Raw genomic sequence first — 26,802 nt, 5'->3', positions numbered from 1 at the left:
TTCCTTGTGTGCCCACGTAGGCGTTGAGTTCCAGGTCATCACACTCGCTCATTAAAAAGTCTTGTGCCTCACATACTCCCCCACATATCTCTTGTTCAAAATCTTACATTGGTGTCTCCGCATACCTGTACCATTGGCTAACGGCAAGATATTTCCTTTACCTACGTTCTCTAGACAGGTCATAATCGTGCATAAATCTACCCTCAAACTCTTTGCCCCCGTTTCTCTCTAGTTGTGCTATCGCTATCCCCTCATGTCACCACGGGATGTGGGTGTGAGGGACTGGGCCCAGCATTCATTGCCTAATGGCTAATTGCCCTTGATCTGAGCGGCTCACTCAGCCACTTCAGAGGGACAGTTCAGAGTCAACGCTGCGGGTGGCACAGTGGTTCGCACTGCTGCCTCATGGCGCCGAGGTCCCGGGTTCAATCCCGGCCCTGGGTCACTGTCCATGTGGAGTTTGCACATTCTCCGTGTGTCTGTGTGGGTTTCACCCCCACCTCCAAAAAGATGTGCAGGGTAGGTGGATTGGCCATGCTAAATTGCCCCTTAATTGGGGAAAAAAAACAATTGGGTACTCTAAATTTAAAACAAACGTCAACCATTTTGCTGTGGGGCCACGTGTAGGCCGGACTGGGGTAAGGACAGCAGCGTTCCTTCCTTAAAGGGACGTTAGTGAACCAGATGGGTTTTTGCACCAATCAATGATAGTTTCATGCGCCATTACTGAGACTAGTTTTTCAATTCCAGATTTATTTAACAAACTGAAATTCCACCAGCCACCACGGAGGGATTTGAACCCATGTTCCCCGGGGAATTCACCCAGGCCTCTGGATTATTAGTCCAGTGACATTTCAACTGTGCCACGATCGCCGACAGGCTGGATGTCTTACTTGTGGTGGGGGGCTGCAGAGTAAAACTGAGGAGTGAGTGATCAGAGGATGTGCCCGCTTGTTGGAAAGAGCATAACCAGGGAGTTGTCAGCCTGCTGGCTTTGCACCATGGTGGGCGACTCTGCTTTGTGGGGCAGCACGGTAGCATTGTGGATAGCACAATTGCTTCACAACTCCAGGGTCCCAAGTTCGATTCCGGCTTGGGTCACTGTCTGTGCGGAGTCTGCACGTCCTCCCCTTGTGTGCGTGGGTTTCCTCCGGGTGCTCCGGTTTCCTCCCACAGTCCAAAGATGTGCAGGTTAGGTGGATTGGCCATGATAAATTGCCCTTAGTGTCCAAAATTGCCCTTAGTGTTGGGTGGGGTTACTGGGTTGTGGGGATCGGGTGGAGGTGTTGACCTTGGGTGGGGTGCTCTTTCCAAGAGCCGGTGCAGTCTCAATGGGCCGAATGGCCTTCTGCACTGTAAATTCTATGTTAATCTATGTATGTTGTGAGAATTAGCTGGCTCGGTTCAAGAGCCCTGCTCTGACATAGCCACTGCTGCCGGTTCAATAGGTTGACCCCAGGTATGGAGGGATTTTCTAAGGAGAGGTTGAGTAGGTTGGGCCTGTGCTCACTGCCGTTTAGAAGAATGAGAGGCCGCCTTATTTCATATAATTTACAGTGCAGAAGGAGGCCATTCAGCCCATCCCCTTCTTGCCTGTGCTCTCTGACCTACACTGGTCCTCGGTATAGCAACACCTTGATTTTTCCTGTTTTCAAATCCCACCGTGGCTCCGCTCTCCCCGTCTCTGTAATCTCCAGTCCCAATATACCTGCACTTATCTAATTGTTGAGATACATAGAATTCTTAGAATCTACCCTGTTGAATCCCCTGAGAGGTTGTTTCTCCTTGTGACAGAGTCTGGGACCAGAGGGTAGAATCTCAAAGAGTGTTGATTTAAGACAGATGAAGAGAAATGTCTTCACTGAGGGGAGTGAATGTGTGGAATTCTTTACCGCAGAGAGCTGTGGAGGCTGGGTTGGTAAGTATGTTCAGGGCAGAGATAGGCAGATTATTCATCAGTGAGGGAATCAAGGATTATGGGGAAATGGAGGATTATCATATCCGATCAGTCATATCTCCCTGAATGGCAGAGCAGACTCGATAGGCCGAATGGGCTGTTTCAGTTCCTACGTCTTATGGTCTAAGGTCTTTGGATATCCGGCCATCATCCATCTGAAGAACAGGACTGAGATGGCACAGATGTCGTTGGCTGAACAATGAGTGTGTGCTGATAGAATCTGTATATTCCAGGATCCCTGAACTGGTGCCCTTAGCCTGCCAAGAGATGCTGAGGATACGTCTGAGACAGGGAATCTGGAAACTGTCCAGTCTGTTCTCCTGCCAGGCATACGTTGTCCAGGTCTCACCACTGCAGAGGAGTGCATTGAGGATGCAGGCTCGCGGTTTGGGGTTCTCCGAGAGGTTGCTGTCGCCCCGCACCCTCTCACTAAGCTTGGACACCACAGCTGCAGCTTTTGTGATACACGTGTTGATTTCTGCACCAAGAGACAGATTGCTGGTGATTGTGGAGCCTAGATATGTGAGGCTATCAACAAACCAACATCACTTTGTCAATGCTGATAGATAGCGGTATGGTGACATCCTGGACCATGACATCTGTCTTCCAGATGCTGATGGTCAAAGTAACCTCTTCACAGGCGCAAGGGGGTCTGACCATCTGCCGCTGAAGTAGTTAATTTTGGCATGGGATGCTCGTGCGGCATCATCAGTGGTACCTAGGACAGTGCTCCCCAAACTTTCCCACTGCAACCCTATTCCGAGGTTTCATAATTTCTGTGACCCCCACTCCCAAGTGGAGAGGTGTGAAGAGACGGTAGCAGGTGAGTGGAGCTCACTTTTTTTTTAAGCTTAATTTTTCAGTTTTTTTGTGGGCAGGAATCAGGTTGCAAAAGTGGGGATTGCAAGGTACCTTGGAGCAGCTATCCAACATTCAGTCAGAGCTCCACGGCAGCCATTGCCGTGACAGCAACTCTTCTCCCGACTCCACTCGGAGCCACTGCCCTGGGGTAGAACAACGCTCTAACCTCCAACTTGGTGCACCTTTTTGTCTTGGAGCTCAGGTGAGCAAGATTGAACAGCTTTCCATCAGTTATGCAAGTGGACAGCCTCTGGAATCAAAACCGAGAATGCTGGGAAAACTGAGCAAGCCTGGCAGCACTGTCGGATCAGGAAACGCTTCGAGTCCATTTGACTCGTCAGAACTAAAATGAGTTGGATATTAAACTAGCTGGGAGACATTGCAACAAGATGTAGCAACCTTAAAAACAAAAGAGAGATGGGGTTGGGGGATGGTGACTGCATTGAGACTAAAACACACATGGGATATTAAGGGTTCAAGATGGGTAGAGGAAGGTCACAGTCTAACGTTACTGAACTCCATGTTGGGTCTTGAGGGCCGGAATGTGACTCATCGGAAATTGAGGTGCTTGCCCCTCCAGTTTGCATTAGGGTTCACTTGAGCATTGTAGCAGGCAGAGGATGGCTATGTATGTGGACATGGGAACAAGGCGCAGATTTTAAATGGCAAGCGACCAAAAGGTTGGGGTAACCCTCTGTAGACTGACCTGAAGGCATTGGACCAGCAGCAAAGACAAGAAATGCTAAAGAGTGTTGGTGCCAGAACCTGTTTGACCCCCACTGCGGAGCTCAAAAGACTCCAATGTTTCCCTGGCATTGCTGACCTTACCCACGATCTTGTCATGGAGAAAGTGGATTACATTGAGCAGCTTGGGCAGGCAGCCAATCTTCTCCCATCTGCTTAAAAAGACTGCCTCTGCTCACATGGTCCAGTGCCTTGGTGAGATCGATGAAGACAATACTTGGTGGCATTTCGCAGCATTTCTCTTCCAGCTGCCGGACTGAGAAGTCAAGTCAATGAAACTGAAGAATCCGGATTGACCCCATGAAGTAGGCTTTGTGGTCTAGTGGTAACAGCAAGTTTTTAATTAACTCATAACTTTGTGCATACTTGCAGTAGAGGGTACAGGTATGAAACTGACTCTTATCATTTACCCAACTCTATCCATCTGCAGACTGACCATGGCTTGGGGTAATGTGTCCCCTGACATCAATGTGTGGGCAGTCCCACATCAACCCTTTATGTGCCAGCTCCAACCATTATATCTCCTCCCTGCCCCAAGCCTTTATCCCATGGATATAGAGTTACTTTTACTTCCAAGTCTTACATTCTTCTAAGTCTTGTGCATTAACCTTATTGTCATAATCCTAATGTTATTCTAATATTAATGCTGTTACAGTATTCACATTAACACTATTCCCCATCTCCCCACTTCAGGACCTTGAACGTAAGAGTTTCAGGCGTTCTGAAGGCCTTATAACCCATCTAGATCTTGCTTACCGTCCTGCCGGGAGCAGGCCAGGCTCTGGAGTTGCTTGTTCTTTTTGTTGGCTTGGAGGTTGGACTGCCGTTTGGGTGTCGTTTCATCCACTTGTTCCGCTGCTTGATGTCAAGCCACGCCTGGTGGGTCTGGCTGGCTTGGCGGTGTATAGTTTTTGCTTAGGGGTACGGGGAAAAGGCAGGGGAATGGCGTGACACCATGATGGACGTTTGGGGAGCTGGTGCAGACCCGACGGGCCGAGTGGCCTCCTGCACCATAACAATTCTGTGAATGCTGCGCCAGATCGTTTCTTGTGGGGTGGACGGAAATTACATTTGTGTACTGGACGAGGCAGGCTGGGTCAAAATTGTGTGTGCCCAGTCACAGTCGGAGGTAGAGGCTTCTAAGACGGCTGGTCGTTCTCTGTTACCACTTCCACCGGAAGTGCAATGATAATGAGGGGCTGGTTTAGCACAGGGCTTTGAAAGCAGACCAAGGCAGGCCAGCAGCACGGTTCCATTCCCGTGCCGGCCTCCCCGAACAGGCGCCGGAAAGTGGCGACTAGGGGCTATTCACAGTAACTTCATTTGAGGCCTGCTTGTGACAATGAGCGATTTTCATTTCATTTCAATCTTGGTAGATTGGTCTGACCATCGGGGATCGATGGGCAAACCCACTCCGCGAAGTGAGCCACAAGTTTCAGCCATTTTCCTTCAGAAAGAAGGAATTCGAGCAACCGGCCTGCAGTAATGTCTCAGTGACGGATTTGAAATCTCTTCTTGAATTATCTTTTCTTTTAAATATAAGTTTAGAGTACCCAATTTTTTTTTTTTCCAATTAAGGGTCAATTTAGCATGGCCAATCCACCTAACCTGCACATCTTTGGGTTGTGGGGGTGAAACCCAGGCAGCCAAGGGGAGAATGTGCAAACTCTGCACGGACAGTAACCCAGGGCCGGGATTCGAACCTGTGTCAAAGAACAAAGAAATGTACAGCACAGGAACAGGCCCTTCGGCCCTCCAAGCCCGTGCCGACCATGCTGCCCGACTAAACTACAATCTTCTACACTTCCTGGGTCCGTATCCTTCTATTCCCATCCTATTCATATATTTGTCAAGATGCCCCTTAAATGTCCCTATGGTCCCTGCTTCCACTACCTCCTCCGGTAGCGAGTTCCAGGCACCCACTACCCTCTGCGTAAAAAACTTGCCTCGTACATCTACTCTAAACCTTGCCCCTCTCACCTTAAACCTATGCCCCCTAGTAATTGACCCCTCTACCCTGGGGAAAAGCCTCTGACTATCCACTCTGTCTATGCCCCTCATAATTTTGTATACCTCTATCAGGTCTCCCCTCAACCTCCTTCGTTCCAGTGAGAACAAACCGAGTTTATTCAACCGCTCCTCATAGCTAATGCCCTCCATACCAGGCAACATTCTGGTAAATCTCTTCTGCACCCTCTCTAAAGCCTCCACATCCTTCTGGTAGTGTGGCGACCAGAATTGAACACTATACTCCAAGTGTGGCCTAACTAAGGTTCTATACAGCTGCAACATGACTTGCCAATTCTTATACTCAATGCCCCGGCCAATGAAGGCAAGCATGCCGTATGCCTTCTTGACTACCTTCTCCACCTGTGTTGCCCCTTTCAATGACCTGTGGACCTGTACTCCTAGATCTCTGACTTTCAATACTCTTGAGGGTCCTACCATTCACTGTATATTCCCTACCTGCATTAGACCTTCCAAAATGCATTACCTCACATTTGTCCGGATTAAACTCCATCTGCCATCTCTCCGCCCAAGTCTCCAGACAATCTAAATCCTGCTGTATCCTCCGACAGTCCTCCGCTATCCGCAATTCCACCAACCTTTGTGTCGTCTGCAAACTTACTAATCAGACCAGTTACATTTTCCTCCAAATCATTTATATATACTACAAAGAGCAAAGGTCCCAGCACTGATCCCTGTGGAACACCACTGGTCACAGCCCTCCAATTAGAAAAGCATTGCTACTCTCTGCCTTCTATGGCCTAGCCAGTTCTGTATCCACCTTGCCAGCTCACCCCTGATCCCGTGTGACTTCACCTTTTGTACTAGTCTACCATGAGGGACCTTGTCAAAGGCCTTACTGAAGTCCATATAGACAACATCTACTGCCCTACCTGCATCAATCATCTTAGTGACCTCCTCGAAAAACTCTATCAAGTTAGTGAGACACGACCTCCCCTTCACAAAACCGTGCTGCCTCTCACGAATACGTCCATTTGCTTCCAAATGGGAGTAGATCCTGTCTCGAAGAATTCTCTCCAGTAATTTCCCTACCACTGAAGTAAGGCTCACCGGCCTGTAGTTCCCGGGATTATCCTTGCTACCCTTCTTAAACAGAGGAACAACATTGGCTATTCTCCAGTCCTCCGGGACATCCCCTGAAGACAGCGAGGATCCAAAGATTTCTGTGTCCTCAGCGCCGTAGTACCAGTGCTAACCACCGCGCCACATGCCGCCGTTGAATTATCCTTTTTCTGCACTTTAATCTTTGTATCTGCATTTTTAGTTAAAATCTTAGCTCTCAGACCACTTTGAGGCCACCCCGGGTGTATTGCATTGCAAAGAGACAAATTTTGAATTTTCACAGTAATTGGAACTAGAAAAGCCTGCAGCTATTTGGTAAGAGTCCATGCTCCAGGTAGCGGGTACCTGATGGATGGGGGAGGGGTGAAATTTGGTTTGGAGGGGGTGGGGGGGAAAGAGAGCAAAGATCTGCTTTACCCTGGCATGAATTGTGTAAATTCCTTTGGGAATCATCTGTTGGTGCCCACCTCAGTGGATAGGTAATCCCGTAGGAGGGCGGCATAAAACAAATTTGCGGCTCGCTAATGGTATGCAGATGAAGGGCAGACCAGCACCCTCAAGGTGCCCGGTTTCCAGTTGCAACATAAGAACTAGGAGCAGGAGTAAGCCATCTGGCCCCTCGAGCCTGCTCCATCATTCAATGAGATCATAGCTGATCTTTTGTGGACTCAGCTCCACTTTCCGGCCCGAACACCATAACCCTTAATCCCTCAAAAAACTATCTATCTTTATCTTAAAAACATTTACTGAAGGAGCCTCTACTGCTTCACTGGGCAAGGAATTCCATAGATTCACAACCCTTTGGGTGAAGAAGTTCCTCCTAAACTCAGTCCTAAATCTACTTCCCCTTATTTTGAGGCTATGCCCCCTAGTTCTGCTTTCACCCGCCAGTGGAAACAACCTGCCCGCATCTATCCCATCTATTCCCTTCATAATCTTATATGTTTCTATAAGATCCCCCCCCCCCACTCATCCTTCTAAATTCCAACGAGTACAGTCCCAGTCTACTCAACCTCTCAACATTGGGAAAACATGCCGGTCCAAAACTTGTCCTGAACAACAGGGCATGCAGATGTTGCGACTCACCTGAACAAAGCCCAGGGCTGGATAGAAGCCACAAGCAACCCTGCACCCCAGACCACCAGAGCAGTGGGTAGGGAGAGCATCGACGAGCAGATCTTCCAGATTCAGTGTCCTTGAAGCGGTCCATCCTCCAAATCTTGTCACAGATCCAGCTCCCTTCTCAGGCGGTATGTCCTCTTTCTTCAATAGTAGATCAGTGATGTTGGCTCCCAGATACGACGGCGGACTATGCACCGTCAGGCCTGTCCCACCACTGAATGCGGCACAAAGCACCCAGTGGAACAACGAATGATGGCAGGGTCGGAAAATATATGCTTTCCCATCAGCCTCTCCAACACCCAGAGTTCCCACCCCTGGACTTACTTCCCAGATGGGCGAATTCAGCCTGAAATTGTCCGTAAACAAACTAGAATCTATCGCAGCAAATGTTGTATTATCAAAGAAGTACTGACAATATATTATCATCGCAATTTTCGATGCACAAGGGTTTATCCATCGAGAGCAGCATGTGAATTGGCAACAGTTAACGTCCTTGGGCATGGAGCAACTAAAAGCCAGCGATAAGCAGGTAGGACTTGAGATTTCCAGGGATGAAGACAAAAAGAGAGGAATTCCTTAAAATGTTGGCTGAGTATTTTGAATTCAGTGCAGAGAATGGTGGCATGTGCCTGGATGAATGCAGCTCCAGCACTCCAGAAGCTCGGCACCATCCAGGACAAAGGATTGTTTGTGGAAGGGGTACTTCCCGCACCACCGACGCACAGTGGCAGCTGTGTGTACCATCTACAAGATGCACTGCAGGAACTCACCAAGGCTCCTGAGGCAGCACCTTCCAAACCCACGACCGCCTCCATCTAGAAGGACAAGAGCAGCAGATACCTGGGAACCCCACCACCTAGAGGCTCCCCTCCAAGTCACTCACCGCCCCGACTTGGAAATATACCACCATTCCATTGGCCATGCTAAATTTCCCCTTAGTGTCCAAAAAGGTTAGGTGGGGTTATGGGTATAGGGTGTAGTTACGGTGATAGGGTGGGGGCATGTGATTTTTCAAAGGGCCAGTGCTGACTCGATGGGCAATCAGCTTCTTCTGCACTGCACAAGAAAAAAAGATGGCGGCGGAGCGAGGCGACTTCTTGCAAGCTGTGTCCAGCATACCCTCTAATTCTATCTTTTACTCTCGTTCTATGCTTCTAAAACTTCATTCTAACTCTTTTAAACTCTCTGACAATGATTTAATCCAATTACTTACAGATTTAGCATCTGGAGACACCTGAAACTGACGACCTGAAATCGACCCGGACCAGCCGACCACGTGTGAGCAGCTGCCGGAGCTGCAGTCCCAGGCATGGGCATTCCCCGACAGCGGCTGTCAGAGACCAGGAAAACGCCCTGGAAGCCAGGGCCTTCACTCTACAAACTCCCAGAGACCTGGAAAACACCACAGAAGCCGGGACCTCCACTCTGCTGCTCCCCAACGACCAGACCAGCATCGCGGCTGCTGCAGCCCTCCCCCACCACTCCCCAGCTTCCAACCCCACTGACCCGGAGAGCTGCGACCCCCTGCAGGCCCCTTCCACTCCCCCCACCCCCCCTCCATCTCTACAGTCGCCCCCCCACACTCCTAAAAATCAACTCCCACAGCCTAACAATCACTAATACTGCTCTCTTAAATTTACTTGCAGGTCTAGAGATCTTCCGTCCTCTGGAGGAAGATCGCAATCTGGAAAGGACCCTGCGGACCCCAACGTACGGACCCGGCCATCGCCTCATCCGCAACCGCGATCCCAGAGACGTCATCCACTTACCGGCCTTCACCCCATCCACGCCATGGTCTGGACGTTCACCGAGCTGTGAAGACAAACCCCAGCCCGACAGCGACCTGGAACGCTCTATCGCGCAGACCCACCTACCGACGCAGGAACCGCAAGCAAACAAACCCTCCATCCATACACCGGCCAGAGTTAATAACCTCATTGGGCACTATTCCCTTAACACTGCATACTCTAACCGTCTCCCAGGCTCGAAAAGAAGCAGTCACTCCAGGAAGCGTGGAAAACGTGCAGGACTGCAGGTGGGAGTGAAACAACTCCCCAAAGTCCCTCTGTCCAGCTTACTGCTAGCTAATGTCCAATCTCTAGCAGACAAGCTAGACGAACTGAAAGCCAGACTCACTTTTCAAAGAGAACTAAGGGACTGCTGTGTGCTCTGTTTCACGAAGACATGGCTCACTCCTGCTTCACCGGACTGTGCCCTACAACTAGAGGGCTTCTCGACTTCCGGGTGCGGCTATGCAGAGCTAGGTCGCATATTCGGTAGCTCCCGCTTGGAATGGACTTTTGGGCTCTTTTACAGGGCCCCCACGGCATTTGTTTGACATTTCTCGGTGTGGGAAGAAGACTGTAACAGTCCCCTGACAGTGTCCCCCAGGAATGTTATGTCTTTTGGTTACCATACCCGGCAGAAACAGTAAAAAATTTGTCTGTAATTGCAGGGGAGAGAGGAGCCTCTTCCAGCATGCAGGCGGGGGAAGGGCAAACTTAAAGCTGCAACCTGACTTGAGGGCCTCTAATAAAGGTGAATTCTAGCAGCAGAGGGAACAACTGTGAAGAGATCTACCAAGGCCATTGAAGAAGCGGGGACGAGGCTTCCGGTGGCGGCCATGGAGGAGTAGGTCGCGCATTCGGCAGCTCCCGTCTGGAACTTACTCTCAGACCTTTTTCAGGAGTTTTCACACTTTTTGGGGCAGATTGGTGAAGCGAACACTGCCAAAAGGATTCCCTCTCGAGACTTCCGGTTGCGGCTATGCGGAGCTAAGTCGCACATTCGGCGGCTCCCGCAAAAATGGACTTTTGGGCTCTTTGCAGGGCCCCCAAGGGCACTATTTCGACATTTCCCGGTGTGGGAAGGAGTTAATAAAAGCTCCCCGTCAGTATATGGCTTTAACTAGGAGCGGGGCAACATAAAAGGTGATGGTGGAACAGAAGAAGGGAGGGAAGAAGGACAAAATGGCGGCGGGCGGAGACCAGGCAGCGTGGAGGCAGTGGGCAGAGGAGCAGCAGGAGGGTATCCAGCGCTGCCTCAGAGAGATTAAAACGGACCTGCTAGAGCCGATGAAGGCTTCTATTGATAAGCTGCTGGAGACACAGACGACCCAGGGCGATCTGAGAGGCTCGACAAAAGATCTCTTGACAATGAGGACAAGATCTTGGGCCTAGCGGTAAAGGTGGAGGCGCACAAGGCGCTCCACAAGAAATGGCAGGAGCGGTTCGAGGAGATGGAGAATCGGTCGAGGCGGAAGAATCTGCAGATTCTGGGCCGCCCGGAGGGGCCGGACGTGGGGGCCTATGTGGTCACCATGTTAAACTCGCTGTTGGGAGCGGGGTCCTTCCAGGGGCCCCTGGAGCTGGAAGGGGCCCATAGAGTGTTGGCGAGGAGGCCCAAGGCTAACGAGCCTGCGCGGGCGGTGCTGGTGCGGTTCCATCGGTTCGTCGATCGGGAGTGTGTGCTCAGGTGGGCCAAGAAGGAGAGGAGCAGCAGGTGGGAGAACGCAAAGGTTCGGATATATCAGGACTGGAGTGCGGAGGTGGCGAAGAGGAGGGCCGGGTACAATCGAGCGAAGGCGGTGCTGCACAGGAAGGGGGTGAAGTTTGGCTTGTTGCAGCCGGCGCGACTGTGGGTTACCTACAAGGACCGACACCATTATTTTGAGTCCCCGGAGAAGGCGTGGGCCTTTGTTCAGGCCGAGAAGCTGGACACAGACTGAGGGTCGGGATGGGCGATTGGGGACTGCGGTGGATATGTTATGTCTATTTTTGGTTTGCATTGTTTTGGGTTTCTTTTTCTCTGTGTTTTTCTCTTTCGGGTTGGGGAGGGTGGATGGGGCGGGTTGGGCACTGTTTTGGTTGGTGGCGGGGCCTGGTAGGTGGAGAGCGCGGGCTTTTTTCCCGCGCCGAAGACTAGGGGGGGAGGCGGGGCCGGGAAGCGAGGATTGTTTCCCGCGCTTAGAATGGAGGGAGGAGGGGGGGTGCCACACAATGGGAGGAGTTGAAGGGGAGGCGGGAGTGGCCGGGGTCAGCAGGAGTCAGCTGACTTGTGGAGGTGCAATGGGGGGAGTAAACCAGCTAGGATGGGTCCTAGCCCGGGGGGGGGGGGGGGGAATCGAATTGCTGCTGCTAAGGTCAAGGAGGAGTTGGAGCGAGTGGGGGGCGTCGAGACGGGGGTATGCCGCTGTGGGGAACGGTGTGGGGTGCGGGCGCGTGGCTGGCCGAGGAGGGGTCATGGCTTGTCATCGGGGGAGGGGGGCGGGTAGCCCCCTGATCCGGCTGATAACCTGGAATGTAAGGGGACTGAATGGGCCGGTTAAGCGGGCCGCGTGTTCGCGCACCTGAAGGGGCTCAAGGCGGATGTGGTTATGCTCCAGGAGACACACCTGAAGGTGGCAGACCAGGTAAGACTAAGGAAAGGGTGGGTAGGTCAGGTGTTTCACTCGGGGCTAGATGCCAAATGGCACAGGGCAGGGATTCGAAAGTTGGGGGACCTGTTTGTGGACGGGAAGTTCGCAAGCTTGGGTGAGCTGGAGGAGAAGTACGGGCTCCCCCCGGGGAACACCTTCAGGTACTTACAGGTAAGGGCGTTTGCCAGACGGCAGGTGGTGGAATTCCCGCGGCTACTGCCACACACAGTACAGGACAGGGTGCTCTCGGGGGGGGGGGGGGGGGAGATCTCGGAAACTTACCAGGTGATGCAGGAGGAGGAGGAGGCCTCGGTGGTGGAGTTGAAAGGTAAGTGGGAGGAGGAGTTGGGAGAGGAGATCGATGAGGGGACGTGGGCAGATGCCCTAGGGAGGGTGAACTCTTCCTCTTCGTGTGCGAGGCTCAGCCTCATACAATTTAAGGTGCTGCACAGGGCACACATGACCGGGACAAGGATGAGCCGGTTATTTGGGGGTGAGGACAGGTGTGTTAGGTGCTCAGGGAGCCCAGCAAATCACACCCATATGTTCTGGGCATGCCCAGCGCTGGAGGAATTTTGGAAGGGCATAGCGAGGACGGTGTCGAGGGTGGTAGGTAGGATCCAGGGTCAAACCGGGCTGGGGGCTCACAATATTTGGGGTGGCAGAGGAGCCGGGAGTGCAGGAGGCGAAAGAGGCCGGAATTCTGGCCTTTGCGTCCCTGGTAGCCCGGCGAAGGATTCTCCTTCAGTGGAAAGATGCGAGGCCCCCAAGCGTGGAATCCTGGATCAGCGATACGGCGGGGTTCATTAAATTGGAGAGGGTGAAATCCGCCTTGAGAGGGCCGGTACAAGGGTTCTTTAGGCGGTGGCAACCGTTCTTAGACTTTCTGGCAGAACGCTAGACATTGGTCGATGGCAGCAGCAGCTCGGGGGGGGTTTACTTTATCTTTGTTTCTGTTATTTACACTGGAGGGTCTGAGGGGGTGTATACACCTGTTGTCTTAAGTCGGGGTGTTAATTTATTATTTAGGTACGGGAGGGGGAGGGGTTTGGGGGGTTGCTTTTTTAGATTGTGTTTTGTACTTAACCCTGTTGGGTTCTTTTTTCTTTCTCATTTTGTTATTGATATTTTATGAAAACCTTTAATAAAAATTATTTTAAAAAAAAAACTAGAGGGCTTCTCAATCCACCAAATGGACCGTATGGCGGCCTCAGGCAAGGCTAGGGGAGGTGGGGTCTGCCTCCTAATCAACACCTCCTGGTGCCTAGATGTAGCAACACTGGCGAGTTTCTGCTCCCCGGACCTAGAATACCTGACGCTAAAATGCCGTCCCTACTACCTTCCGAGAGAGTTCAGCTTTGTTATCCTGACGGCAGTTCACATCCCACCCTATGCGGACGTGAAAATCGCACTGGACGAAATATTCACCACCACAAATAGCCTTGAAACGAAACATTCTGAGGCCTTGTTCATTGTAGCGGGGGACTTCAATCAGGCCAAGCTCAAGAGCGTACGACCAAGTTACCACCAACACCTCACCTATTCCACCAGAGGCCCAAACATCCTGGACCACTGCCACACAAATAGCAAACATGCCTACTGCTCTATCGCCCGGCCACACTTTGGCAAATCTGACCACAAGGCTGTGTTCCTGCTCCCGGCTTATAAGCAAAAATTGAAGCGGGAGAATCCGTAAAAGAAAGTTGTGCATTGTTGGTCTGAGGAATCGGATGATCTCCAATGGGACTGCTTAGAGTCAGTGGACTGGTCAGTATTTTAAAACTCTGCGACCAGCCTGAACAAGTACGCCACTACAGAACTGACTTCATTAGTAAGTGTGTAGAAGAATGTGTGCCAAAAAGCAAATCAGCGTGTTTCCCAACCGGAAACTCTGGATGAACAGGGATATCCACTGCTTGCTGAAGTCTAGGTCCGAGGCGTTCAAGTCAGGGAACCCTGACCTCTACAAGAAAGCCAGATATGAACTGGTGCGATGACAATAATCTCTCCCTCAATGTCAACAAAACAAAGGAAATTGTCATCGACTTCAGGAAGTGTAGTGGAGAACATGCCCTGTCTACATCAATGGGAATGAAGTAGAGAGGGTCGAGAGCTTCAAGTTTTTAGGTGTACAGATCACCAACAGCCTGTCCTGGTCCCCCCCATGCCGACACTATAGTTAAGAAAGCCCACCAACGACTCTACTTTCTCAGAAGATTAAGGAAATTTGACATGTCAGCTACGACCCTCACCAACTTCTACAGATGCGCCATAGAAAGCATTCTTTCTGGTTGTATCACAGCTTGGTATGGAGCCTGCTCTGCCCAAGACCGCAGGAAACTACAAAAGGTCGTGAATGTAGCCCAGTCCAACACGCAATCCAGCCTCCCATCCATTGACTCTGTCTATAATTCCCACTGCCTCGGAAAGGCAGCCAGCATAATTAAGGATCCCTACGCTCCCCGGACAAACTCTCTTCCACCTTCTTCCGTCAGGAACAAGATACCAAAGTTTGAGGTCACGTACCAACCGACTCAAGAACAGGATCTTGCCTGCTGCCATCAGACTTTTGAATGGACCGACCTCGTATTAAGTTGATCTTTTCTCCACACCTTGCTATACCTGTAACATTATATTCTGCAGTCTCTCCTTCCTTCCCTATGTACGGTATGCGTTGTCTGTACAGCATGCAAGAAACAATACTTTTAACTGTATACTAATACATGTGACAATAATAAATCAAATCAAATCAAAAATGTAGTGATTCTATCCTTCAGTGTTGCTGGGTCCAAATCCGGGATCACCCCCCTGTCCCTAACAGCACTGTGGGTGTACCTACACCACATGACTGCAGCGGTTCAAAAACCACCACCACCTGATCGCAGAGAAACTAGGGATGGGCAATAAACACCGGCCCAGCAAGCGATGCCCAAATGCCAAGAATATTTTTTTTAAATTACGTTGTACAGTGAACTCTTCACTGGCTTGGTGACGGGCAGGTGTAGTCGCAAGCTTGCCCCCCGCAGGGGCAATTACCTCGCAAGCAGGAAAGGTGTTATCCCACGAAACTCCAAAACAGTCCAGAGGGGCTGAGCAAACGGAAGGATTTCGGCAGCAGGAGTCTAGAACACCGCCGGCAGCTGAAAAGGGTACATTTATGCTCTACGTGAAGAGACCCACAAAGAGGTCGAAATGGCTGGGCGAAAGCTCGCAGAATTGAACAGGGACCGTAGGCATTTGCAGGCAGGCCAAGGGACAGTGAGGAAGATGGCCCCGCGTAGTTGAGGAGCAGTTTCTCGAGGGGAGGGCCAAAAACAAGCCAAAGGAGTCAAAAAGAGTCAGAAAACAAATCTACAGGAGTCGCGATATCAAAATACATCCCAGAAAGGATTGGAACCCTGAAGGGTTAATGGCAGTCAGTATCGAATTAAAAGGGCTTGCTCTGCTGAAAAAGAATAGAGACAGGGCGTCAGTGTTGAATCTCAGAATTCAGGTTCAGATATAGGGGTCACTGGGTTAATGTCTCGAGGTGCCATATAACTCTTGCACAGCTGTGTTAAGAGAAGAGTCATGCGGTGTCTCAAGATGTTAACTCTGTTGTTCACTGCCCATCGGAGCTGCTGGGCTTTTCCAGCATTTTCTGGTTATATTAAAGATCGTTGTCGGTAAAATTCAGGCACTTCGACCAGTTTATAATTCAAACGTTTTACCCAGGCGCCCTTATTTGCGAGATGAACCACTATTCAACCCAAGTTTATTTCAAAACACAATAAAACAGTTATCCCTTAAATTACTCCAACTATAGTATGCTTTACGATTCTGAATGCTATCCATGCCAATGAACTGGATCGAGCTGCAGGTCCCAAGCTTCTGAGTCGCGATTGTCTCACGACCTTCGGCTGCAAAACTGGGTCTCGCACGCTGCTTCCTTCGGTCCTTTTGTGCGCCATAGAGTCGTCTCCACTGCCTCTGCGTCGAGTCTTCACTGGGGAGGGTGCCTGGCTGCCTCTTCCTTTTACCCTTCTTCACGCCCTTCCAAATGTTTCTCTGGCCCTCAGCCAATGAGGTCTTGAGGTGTGGGGGGGAGGGGGTCAGGACGCCTAATGGTGTTGCCGACTGCAACTCTACAGTACACTGGGAGCCCAACCCCAGTGGTCCATCTTCATGAGCATTGTCTGCACGTAACCTTATCCCAGTGGCGGGAATCCGAGGCGCCAGAAAGTCTGGCTCCATCTGGGTAATCCATGTGGTAGTCACCACTGATTGTATAATAGTTATTATTAGAGGTAATACGGTAAGGCTCCTGTACTACAGGTACGGGGGTAAATCCCTGCCTGCTGGCTCCGCCCAGTAGGCAGAGTATAAATGTGTGTGCACACCGAGCTGCTCCCATTCTGGTAGCAGCAGCAGGAGGCCACACATCTCTGCTGAATAAAGCCCTTACTCTCGTCTCAATTGATAGTGCATCAATCCACAACAATCGATCCATTTGAATGAGACGGATTATCTTCCAGTGTCTTGTTCACAGGGCAGACTCAAGACTTGTCCTGGCTGTCTGTCTCCGTCCAGTGTATTCAAACTTGGCTGTTCGAATTCCCATCAGGCCCATCTGTGGTTTTTAATTTAAAATGTCCAATTCTTAATTTAAAGTGTCCAATTCTGTCTGGGCCTAAAATTCAGGCCATTGGCCATTTTACATGATGTCCAGTAGCTCGCAGTGTTTTGTTTTTATGTCGGAGAGCCACGATCTCAGTTTAAGGCATAGCTGAGATGAACTGACTGGGGAATCGAGGGGCAGCCGCAAAGCATCGGAAGGAAAAGCAACCACGCAAAACGGAGAAGCTGTTGGCATTGCTCGAAAGGAAACGGTATGGAGTCCAATCTGGCTGGAGTCAGAATTTTTTTTTTTTTTTTTTTAAATGGCAAACCACACAAGAACGTCGAACATTATTGCTGGAACAGGAACAGGAAGGTCCAGATTTTTCACTTGTCGGGCGCGCGGACAGGCCGGGCCCAGAAGGGGACATGAGACGTGCTCCCGGCCTCAAGTCAATTTCATACGGACTGGCCAATTAACAAACTCTGGGAAAGGCTGAGGGTGGGAAGAAGGTGGGTACCAAGAACAGGGAGGCTGCAGGGGGACAGCCGGTGCGGAGCTGTCTCAGGGAGCTGCGGACCCGGGACAAATAAATTGCTACCGGAAAACCATGCAAAGTGTGTCTCGGCAGCATTCAAACACGTACCTCAAGTCATCTTTCTTAATGTCTCACCAACAGGACAGATCCAGCAGAGGTGTATACAGTCGGGAGGGAGTTGCCCTGGGAGCCCACAGCATCGACTCTGGACCCTATGAAGTCTCATGGCTCAGATTAAATTTGGGATGTGGGCAAGGAAACCACCTGCAGATTACCACGTACTGGCCACCATCAGTACTCCTCCATATTTAACAAGGCCCAAAGACTTCCATGTCCATCACCAAGAGTGGCTCGGTAGTACCACCACAGACCGAGGTTCCCCTCCAAGTCACTCACCACCCTGACTTGGAAATATATCTCCGTTCCTTCACTGTCGCTGGGCAAAATCCTGGAACTCCCTCCCTAACAGCACAGTGGGTGTACCTACCCCTCAAGGACTTCAGCGGCACAAGAAGGCAGCTCGCCGCCACCTTCCATAGAGCAACTCGGGATGGGCAATAAATGCTGGTTTAACGAGCCCTCAACCCGTGAGTGAATTAAAAGTAAATATTTCAGCCCTGACATTTCACCCCACCCTGGATAGAGGTTGGAGCTAAAATGTTCCCAGGTGAATGTGAAAAGACCCACTGCACTATTTTGAAATAGACAGGCCTGTTCCCCCTGCCTTAATCAACGGTAATCCCTCAGCCAACACCAACAGGGGAATAAAATGTTAGCCAGTGACTAATGACATTGTTCTTTGTGGGAGTTTGCTGTACTATGTTAAATGAAGACTCTCATAATTCACAAGCAACGCCGCGGGACTGGGCACCGTTTTGCGGCAGTTTTTGAAGCAACCACCTCACCCCAGCCCTGATCCATCAGAGGTAGAGAGAGAAAATGAGAGAAAGGTAGATTGACACAGAGGGTGGGCAAAGAGGAGAGGAACAAATACAGAGTGGACGACAAAGAGGCACATGGACGGGGAGAAAGAGGGGAACAAATACAGAGGAAAAAAATGATAGATGCATAGAGAGGAGGAGGAATAAATGTGGAGAGAGAATGAGATGCGTAGATAGAGAGAGAGGGAGAGAAAGAATGAGAGAGAGGGAGAGAATGAGAGGGAGAGAAGGGGAGAGAGAGTGAAAGACAAAACCACGACCGATCAAGAGGTTTGTGAAGAAAGGGCATAAGAGCCACGTTTCAGGTAAGGGTTCAATTCTTCTCATGAAGCCACCTGGTAAACAATCTCCGAGAGCAGGTTCTTCGGTTTCACGTCTCTCCTCTGCTGACTGATTAGGGAACAGGTAGGATTACGATTCTCAAGCTCTGACCTCATTTCCAACGATACAATCGTCCTGCTTCACCCATCATCCTGCTTCACCCTCCCTCCCTCTTGTGTGTGTGGCACAGGCCCTCCGTACATTGGTTGGCAAACAGATGTATCTACCAGAAGGCCAGAATGCTACAAGACCAGAGCAGTGGAACTGGAGTGGGCGGGGGGGGGGGGGGGGGTAAACTTATCTAGGCCACCTACTCCCGCCCCCCCCCCCCCCCCAACCCTTTCCCCCCATTGCCTAGCAGTTTTTCCAATCTCTCTTCTGATCATTATCCAATCCCTTTTGAAAGAAGTGACTGACCCCGCCTCACCAGAAAATTGTGGGAAATGCACATTGTCCTACTTGGCTGGAAGAATAACAAAAAGCTTATTATCCAAATGGTAAGAGATTACAGAGCTCGGAGGTGCAGAGGGATCTGGTTATCCTGGTGCGTCAATCTCGAAAGGCGAGGATGCAGGTACAGCAAGTAATCAGGGAAGCTAATAAAATGTTATAGTTCTTTTTTTCAAATAAATTTAGAGTACCCAATTTTTTTTTTTCTAATTCGGGGGCAATTTAGCGTGACCGATCCACCCCCCCCCCCCCCCCCCCCCCCCACCCAATATCTTTTTTGGGTTGTGGGGCTCAGACCCATTCAGACACAGGGAGAATGTGCAAACTCCACACGGGCAATGACCCGGGGCCAAGATCGTTCACAGGTCCTTGGTGCCGTGAGGCAGCAGTGCTAACCACTGCGCCACCGTGATGCTCTTAAAATGTTATAGTTCATTGTCAGGGGAATGGATTACAAAAGTAGGGAGTTTATGGTTCAGTTATACAGGACATTGGTGAGACCACATTTGGATATGGCGTACAGTATCGGTCTCCTTATTTAAGGATAGGATGTAAATGCGTTAAAAGCAGTTGAGAGAAGGTTCCTAGACTAATACCAGCAATGGGTGGGTTGTTTTATGAGGAAAGGTTGGGGAGGTTAGGTTTGTATCCGCTGGAGTTTAGGAGAGGAAGAAGCAAAGCCTTTATAACCCTCAGTGGTATCGACAGGGTGGATGTGGAGAGGATGTCTCCTCTTGTGTGGGAGAATCTAGAATGAGGGGGGGGGGCAGCACGGTGGTGCGAGTGGTTAGCACTGCTGCTTCACGCCGCCGAGTTTGATCCCGGCTCTGGGTCACTGTCCGCGTGGAGGTTGCACATTCTCCCAGTGTTTGCGTGGGTTTCGTCCCCACAACCCAAAAAAATGTGCAGGATAGGTGGATTGGCCACGCACAATTGCCCTTTAATTGGAAAAAAAATGAATTGGATACTCTAAAAAAAATTAAATAAAAAAAAAAGGGGGATTGCCCATTTCAGGTGGCGACGAGGAGAATTTGTTTCTCTGAGGATTGTGAGTCTTTGAAACTCCCTCAAAAGTCGGTGGAAGCAGAATCTCTGAATATTTTAAAGGCCGAGAGAGATGGATTCTTGATTTAACGACGGGGTGAAAGGTTTTGGGAGGCGGGGGGGGTGGTCGGCAGGAATGTGGGGTTGAGGTTACAGTCAGAGCAGTCGTGGTATAATTGAATGGTGGAACAGGCTCGAGGGGCTGGATAGCCTAGCCCTGCTCCTAATTTGTACATTTGCGGCTCAGTAGCTAGCACTGCTGCCTCACAGCGCCAGGACAGTGGGTTCAATTCCGGCCTTGGGTGGACTTTGCACCCCCACCCCCACCCCCATGCCTGCCTGGTGCTCCGGTTTCCTCCCACAGTCCAAGGATGCGCAGGTTAGTTGGGGTTACGGGGATAGGGCAGAGGAGTGACCCTAGGTAGGGGGTTCTTTCAGAGGGTTGGTGCAAACTCGAAGGGACGTATGGCCACCTTCTGCCCTGCAGGAATTCTACAGTTCTATTTGTATGTCCGTAAAGCTGATGGTCATTGCGAAGCAGGAAGCTTATAATTCCAGGGCACTGAGGTGGCCACTTCTGGAGCATTGTATACAGTGTGTTGGAAGTCTGAGATCAAAAATGGAAAATGCTGGAAAAGCTCAGCTCTGGCAGCATCTCTGGAGAGTCCACATGGCTCTTCTTCAGGGCCATATTTTACCGTGTTCGCCTTCATTGCTTTCCATTTCCCACTTGGTGTTTGGCAAGGAAGAATTTGCTTCCACGGTCACATCTCTTTCCTCAGCGGTTGTCCCATCTCAGGTGGATTCCAACAGAAGATCCATCCCTCATGTTTCAGATCCACCCAGGATTCCAGGTGTGTGACGTTTGCACGTTCTTCCCATGCCTGAGAGGGTTTCCTCCCCGGGCCAAAAACATGCAAGGTGGGGTTATGAGGTTATGGGGATAGGGTGGGGCGGTGGGCCTAGGTCGGGAGCCCTTTCAGAGGATCAGTGCAGACCTGATGGGCTGAATGGCCTTTTGCATTGCAGCAATTCCATGATTCTATGGCATGCGACGCTCTTCCGGACCGCTGTTGCTTGGGCAGCACAGTGACGCAACAGTTAGCACAGCTGCCTCACGGTTCCGAGGTCCCAGGTTCGATCCCGGCTCTGGGTCACTGTCCGTGTGGAGGTTGCACATTCTCCCCGTGTTTGCGTGGGTTTCATCCCCACAACCCACAGATGTGCAGGGTAGGTGGATTGGCCACGCTAAATTGCTTCTTAATTGGAAAAAAATGAATTGGGTACTCTAAATTTAAAAAAAGAACTGCTGTTCTTGTCGCAGTGAGAGAGACAAACAGTGCCAAACTCCACCATATATCCAAACTTGAGCTCTCTCACCAGCAGCACCGACTCACCTTTCACCTCCGAAGAAGAGTCACATGGACTTGAAATGTTTGTGCTGTTCGGAAGGGAGTTCTAGGAGTTTGACACAGTGACAGTGAAGCAATGGTGATACAGTTCCAAGTCAGGAACTTGTATGGTGGGTGGCTTGGAGAGGAACCTCCAGGTGGTGGGGTTCCCATGTATCTTCTAGAGATAATGGTCATGCGTTTCGGCTGTGGAGCTCCTGCAGTGCATCTTGTAGATGGCTGCCAATGTGTGTCGGTGATGGATGGAGTGAACGTCTGTGGAAGGGGTGCCAATCAAAAAGGGCTAGATGGTGTTAAGTTTCTTGAGTGTTGTTGGAGCTGCACTCATCCAGGCAAGTGGAGAGTATTCCATCACACTTCTGACTTGAGCCTTGTAGATGTTGGGCAGGCTTTGCGGGGGGTCTGGAGATGAGTTGCCAGCCCAAATCTGGATATCGTCCAGGTCTTGCTGCATTTGGACATGGATTCATCCCATTTCTGTTGACTGTGCCTCCTAGGTGTCAACCAGGTTGGATTGAGGTTGGTCTGCTTTGATGCATTGTTGCTGATTTTGTGGCCCAGGAACCGAACTGGCGTTCGGGGGAAAATCACATTTCTCACTCTGTGTCGGTCCTGCTTCCTGCAAATGCTCTGAGCCTGCTGTATGTCTCTTGTCATGTTCCTCCACCATTGTACCAGTTAACTAATACATCATTCCAAAGGAGCATGGCCTCTTTGTCAAGGGGAAGGTGGTAAAGCCGCTGTTGGCATCAGGTTTTGAACACACCGTACTCGGAGAGTTTAGTCAAGTTTTCGTCCACTGACAACATCTAGAACAGTTTTGGTCCACTTACCCAAGGAAAGCTACACTGACATTGGAGGCGGTCCAGAGAAGGCTCACTGGGTTGTTCCGGGTAGGGAGGGATTTTTTTTTAAAATGAGGGGAGGTTGAGCCTGGACTTTAGAAGAATGAAAGGTGACCTTATTGAGACCTGTAATGATTCTCATGAGGCTTGACAAGGGAGATGCTGAGAGGATGTTTCCCCTTGTGGGAGAATTGACCAGAAGCCTCAATAAGTAAGCGTCGCCCGTTTAAGACAGAGATGAGGAGGAATTTCTTCTCTCAGAGGATGACGAAACCGAGGAATTCTTTACGCAGAGGGCTGCAGAGGCTGGGCCATGTATGTTCAAAGCTGAAACTGACAGATTTTTAATCAGTGAGGGAATCAAGACTTATGGGGATAAGACAGGAAACTAGAGTCGAGATTTATCGTATCAGATTAGCCATGATATCATTGAATGGCAGAGCATATTTGATGGATTGAATGACGTACAGCTTATGGACATCGAGTTCCTTCTCTGGCCTGTGGCTTTATCAATCCTTGCCAGGTCGGCACAAATATGGATGGACCCATTGGGTTTTGGGAGGGCACCAAACCCGTAAAGCCATGCAGTTTGTTGCGTGATTGGGGCGATAACTCCCACGTTTATCACCTCGTTCAGCTGATGCTACGCTTGTTTCGCAAATGGGTGGGGAGTCTTTTGTGGCATGAATGGGATCACAGGTTTAACATTCTCCCTCCGTGTGATTTTGTGCGCGTTTTCCGGTCACCCCAGTCCTCGAAGAGCTTCTGGAATCTACTTTTATACTTGGATCCAGGTCGTTCTTGGTTGCCCTGGTTTGCAGGTTAAATTTGACATGGGCTTTGCGACTTGGTGCTGAACAGCCCTGGTTGTGGACCACAAGCACTGCCTCTCAGATTGTTTTATCCTTGTACCTCTCACCTGCAGACAGCAGCTTTATGCCTCCTGGTCCATGTGGGAGCGGCGTGGGTGCAGAGGATACTGGAAGTCTGCAGAGGGACTTGGATAGGCTAAGTGAATGGGCTAGGGTCTGGCAGATGGAATACAATGTTGACAAATGTGAGGTTATCCATTTTGGTAGGAATAACCGCAAAAGGGATTATTATTTAAATGATAAAATATTAAAACATGCTGCTGTGCAGAGAGACCTGGGTGTGCTAGTGCATGAGTCGCAAAAAGTTGGTTTTCAGGTGCAACAGGTGGTTAAGAAGGCAAATGGAATTTTGTCCTTCATTGCTAGAGGGATGGAGTTTAAGACTAGGGAGGTTCTGCTGCAATTGTATAAGGTGTTCGTGAGGCCACACCTGGAGTATTGTGTTCAGTTTTGGTCTCCTTACTTGAGAAAGGACGTACTGGCACTGGAGGGTGTGCAGAGGAGATTCACTAGGTTAATCCCAGAGCTGAAGGGGTTGGATTATGAGGAGAGGTTGAGTAGACTAGGACTGTACTCGTTGGAATTTAGAAGGATGAGGGGGGATCTTATAGAAACATATGAGATTATGAAGGGAATAGATAGGATAGATGCGGGCAGGTTGTTTCTACTGGCGGGTGAAAGCAGAACTAGGGGGCATCGCCTCAAAATAAGGGGAAGTAGATTTAGGACTGAGTTTAGGAGGAACTTCTTCACCCAAAGGGTTGTGAATCTATGGAATTCCTTGCCCAGTGAAGCAGTCGAGGCTCCTTCATTAAATGTTTTTAAGATAAAGATAGATAGTTTTTTGAAGAATAAAGGGATTAAGGGTTATGGTGTTCGGGCCGGAAAGTGGAGCTGAGTCCACAAAAGATCAGCCATGATCTCATTGAATGGTGGAGCAGGCTTGAGGGGCCAGATGGCCTACTCCTGCTCCTAGTTCTTATGTTCTTATTAACCATTGGGCCAACAGCCACGGTTCTCTATCCAACAGGGCCAGAACAATGGCTCCTGTGTCCAATTTAAAGTTTGTGAGAAGGCCCCTCAATGAAATAAAAACATAGAAAATAGGAGCAGGAAGTGGCCACTCAGCTCTTCGAGGCTGCCCCGCCATTCATGATGATCATGGCTGATTATCCAACACAATAGCCCAATCCCCCCCCCCCCCCCCACATCCTTTGATCCCCTTCACCCTCAGTGCCATATCTAACCGCTTCTTGAAAACATGAAATGTTTTGGCCTCAACTACGTCCTGTGGTAATGAATTCCACAGGCCGACCACTCTCTGGGTGAAGAAACGCATCCTCACCTCTGTCCCAAATGGTCTCCCCCGTATCCTCAGACCGTGACCCCTGGTTCTGGACACACCCACCATTGGGGCCATCCTTCCTGCATCTACTCTGACTAGTCCTTTTGGAATTTTATAGCTTCCTGTGAGATCCCCCCTCATTCTTCTGAACTCCAGTGAATACAATCCTAACCGACTCAATGTATCCTCATACGTCAGTCCCACCATCCCAGCAATCAGCCTGGTAAACCTTTGCTGCACTCCCTCTACAGCACGAACATCCTTCCTCGGATAAGACCAAAACTGCACATAATATTCCAGGTGTGGCCTCACCAAGGCCCTGTATAACTGCAGCAAGACATCCCTGCTCCTGTACTCAAATCATGTAACACCCAGGTATCATTGCACATCCCCCCCTCATAATTTTTGGCCATTCAGATCTGCCGCTCGGTTTGTGCTACCAAAGTGGATAACCTCGCATTTATCCACATTATACTGCATCTGCCATTCATTTACTCACTCACTCAGCTTGTGCAAATCGCACTGAAGGATCTCTGCATCCTCCTCAAAGCTCACCCACCCACCCACCTTTGTGTCATCTGCAAATTTGGAGAGATTACATTTTGTTCCCTCATCTGAATCATTAATACATATTGTGAATAGCTGGGGTCCCAGCACCGATCCTTGTGATACACCACTAGTCACTGCCTGCAAATTTGAAAAAGAGCAATGAATTCCTACTTTTTGTTTCCCGTCTGTCAAGCAGTTTTCTATCCATCTCAATACACTACTCCTAATCCTATGCACTTTAATTTTACATGCTAGTCTTTATCCACATTCCAATATAAAAATCCAGGATCTTTCACCTTACCCAAGAAGCCTCGATGTGTCCTCTCTTGGTGCAGTCGTGACCTCATGAATCATCTCTGCGACTGTGTGTTTCGATGTTCTGACCCTACACAGTTTGAAGTGTCCCATCCTGTTACGTTGAAAGCAATGGGCTGAAATTGCACAACACTGATCTCACCTGTGGGGGGCACTTTGCTCTACAACACTGGCACGGGTTTGCTCTACTGGCCATTTAGGATATGCTTTCCCTGGCCTGCATTTCTTACATCAATGCAGCCTTTTTCCGTCCCAGTGAGAATGCTTAATAATGACAGCTACCGCACCCTCAACGCCCTTTGCCTGTTTTGGGGTAGGTACGCTGCTATTTCATATCCTTAAACCAACACTGTCAATCATTTCTCTCCATGAAGGGTCCTTATTGCGGTAAATAAATATCCATCTTTCTCACTTCTGCCTGCCTCGGTAACTGCCTTCAATATCAAATCCTCCGTCGGACTGCAGTGAATCTGATAAAAGTCTCTTCTAATAATCCTACAGCAAAGCAATCCTGAAGTAAGTCATCTTTCAGGGCTCCATATTCACAATTATTCGCCAGTCAACTGAAATCATTGATGAAGGAATCTACGATCTCATTCAGCGATGTCTGTTGAACTTCACCTTTTCGAAGATGGCGTTCCAGCAGAGGCTGAAGTATAAAAGGCTTCTACAACCTCTTTGTATATTGCTATCTGTTAATTGTTTTGCCCTGAATGACGGATAGATTGTCGACACTACTGCCTGTGATGTAGAGACGTTTACCGACCGGTTCCTTGCCTGGCTTCTAAGCTACTCCTGAAGAGATGCTGTGCCTGGTAAAGCTTCATCCAGGTGGCCACTTCTCAGCTTAACCGGAACCTTCCAATGGGGTCCAAGCGCTCAGGTAAAGGTGAGGTTTTCTCCCGTGGCTTTTCCTCATTCTAGCCTCTTTTTGAATTCCCGGTAGCATTTTTCCAGCGCTGTCCTCTGTTCTCTTGTTTCTTTATCCAGTCACTGGGCTCATTTCCTGTTGCTTAATCGCTTGGCTTTTCCGCTGTCACCATGGTTGTAGGCTTTAGGTGAGGTTGCCCTTGGGTCAGGATTGACAGACGACTGCAGGCAAGGCTATTGATAAACTTGACCTTATATTGACCGTTGTGCTAACTTTGCACACTACAAGTCTTAGATTGAGGCAGATGCCCTGTTGTTGTGATCTTACATTATGGTCTATAATATTTAGATGATAACATATATCATGTACCAATATCTATCCCCCCCCCCCCCCACACACACAAGAGTGGCATGGTAGCACAGTGATTAGCACAGTTGCTTCACAGCTCCAGGGTCCCAGGTTCGATTCCGGCTTGGGTCGCTGTCTGTGCGGAGTCTGCACATTCTCCCCG

General features: G+C 49.8%; 1 long non-coding RNA gene across 1 annotated transcript in view; it reads right to left on the bottom strand.

Annotated features, from left to right (window-relative positions):
• Window positions 1-26,802, bottom strand: part of LOC140410152 (uncharacterized) — a 37,722-nt gene that overhangs the window by 10,301 nt on the left and 619 nt on the right. The window lies entirely within an intron of this gene.

Source organism: Scyliorhinus torazame, chromosome 4, assembly GCF_047496885.1.
Source record: "Scyliorhinus torazame isolate Kashiwa2021f chromosome 4, sScyTor2.1, whole genome shotgun sequence".
Classification (NCBI taxonomy): Eukaryota; Metazoa; Chordata; class Chondrichthyes; order Carcharhiniformes; family Scyliorhinidae; genus Scyliorhinus; species Scyliorhinus torazame.
Note: the sequence above shows the minus strand (reverse complement) of the source record. Positions and strands in the feature narration are given on the sequence as shown.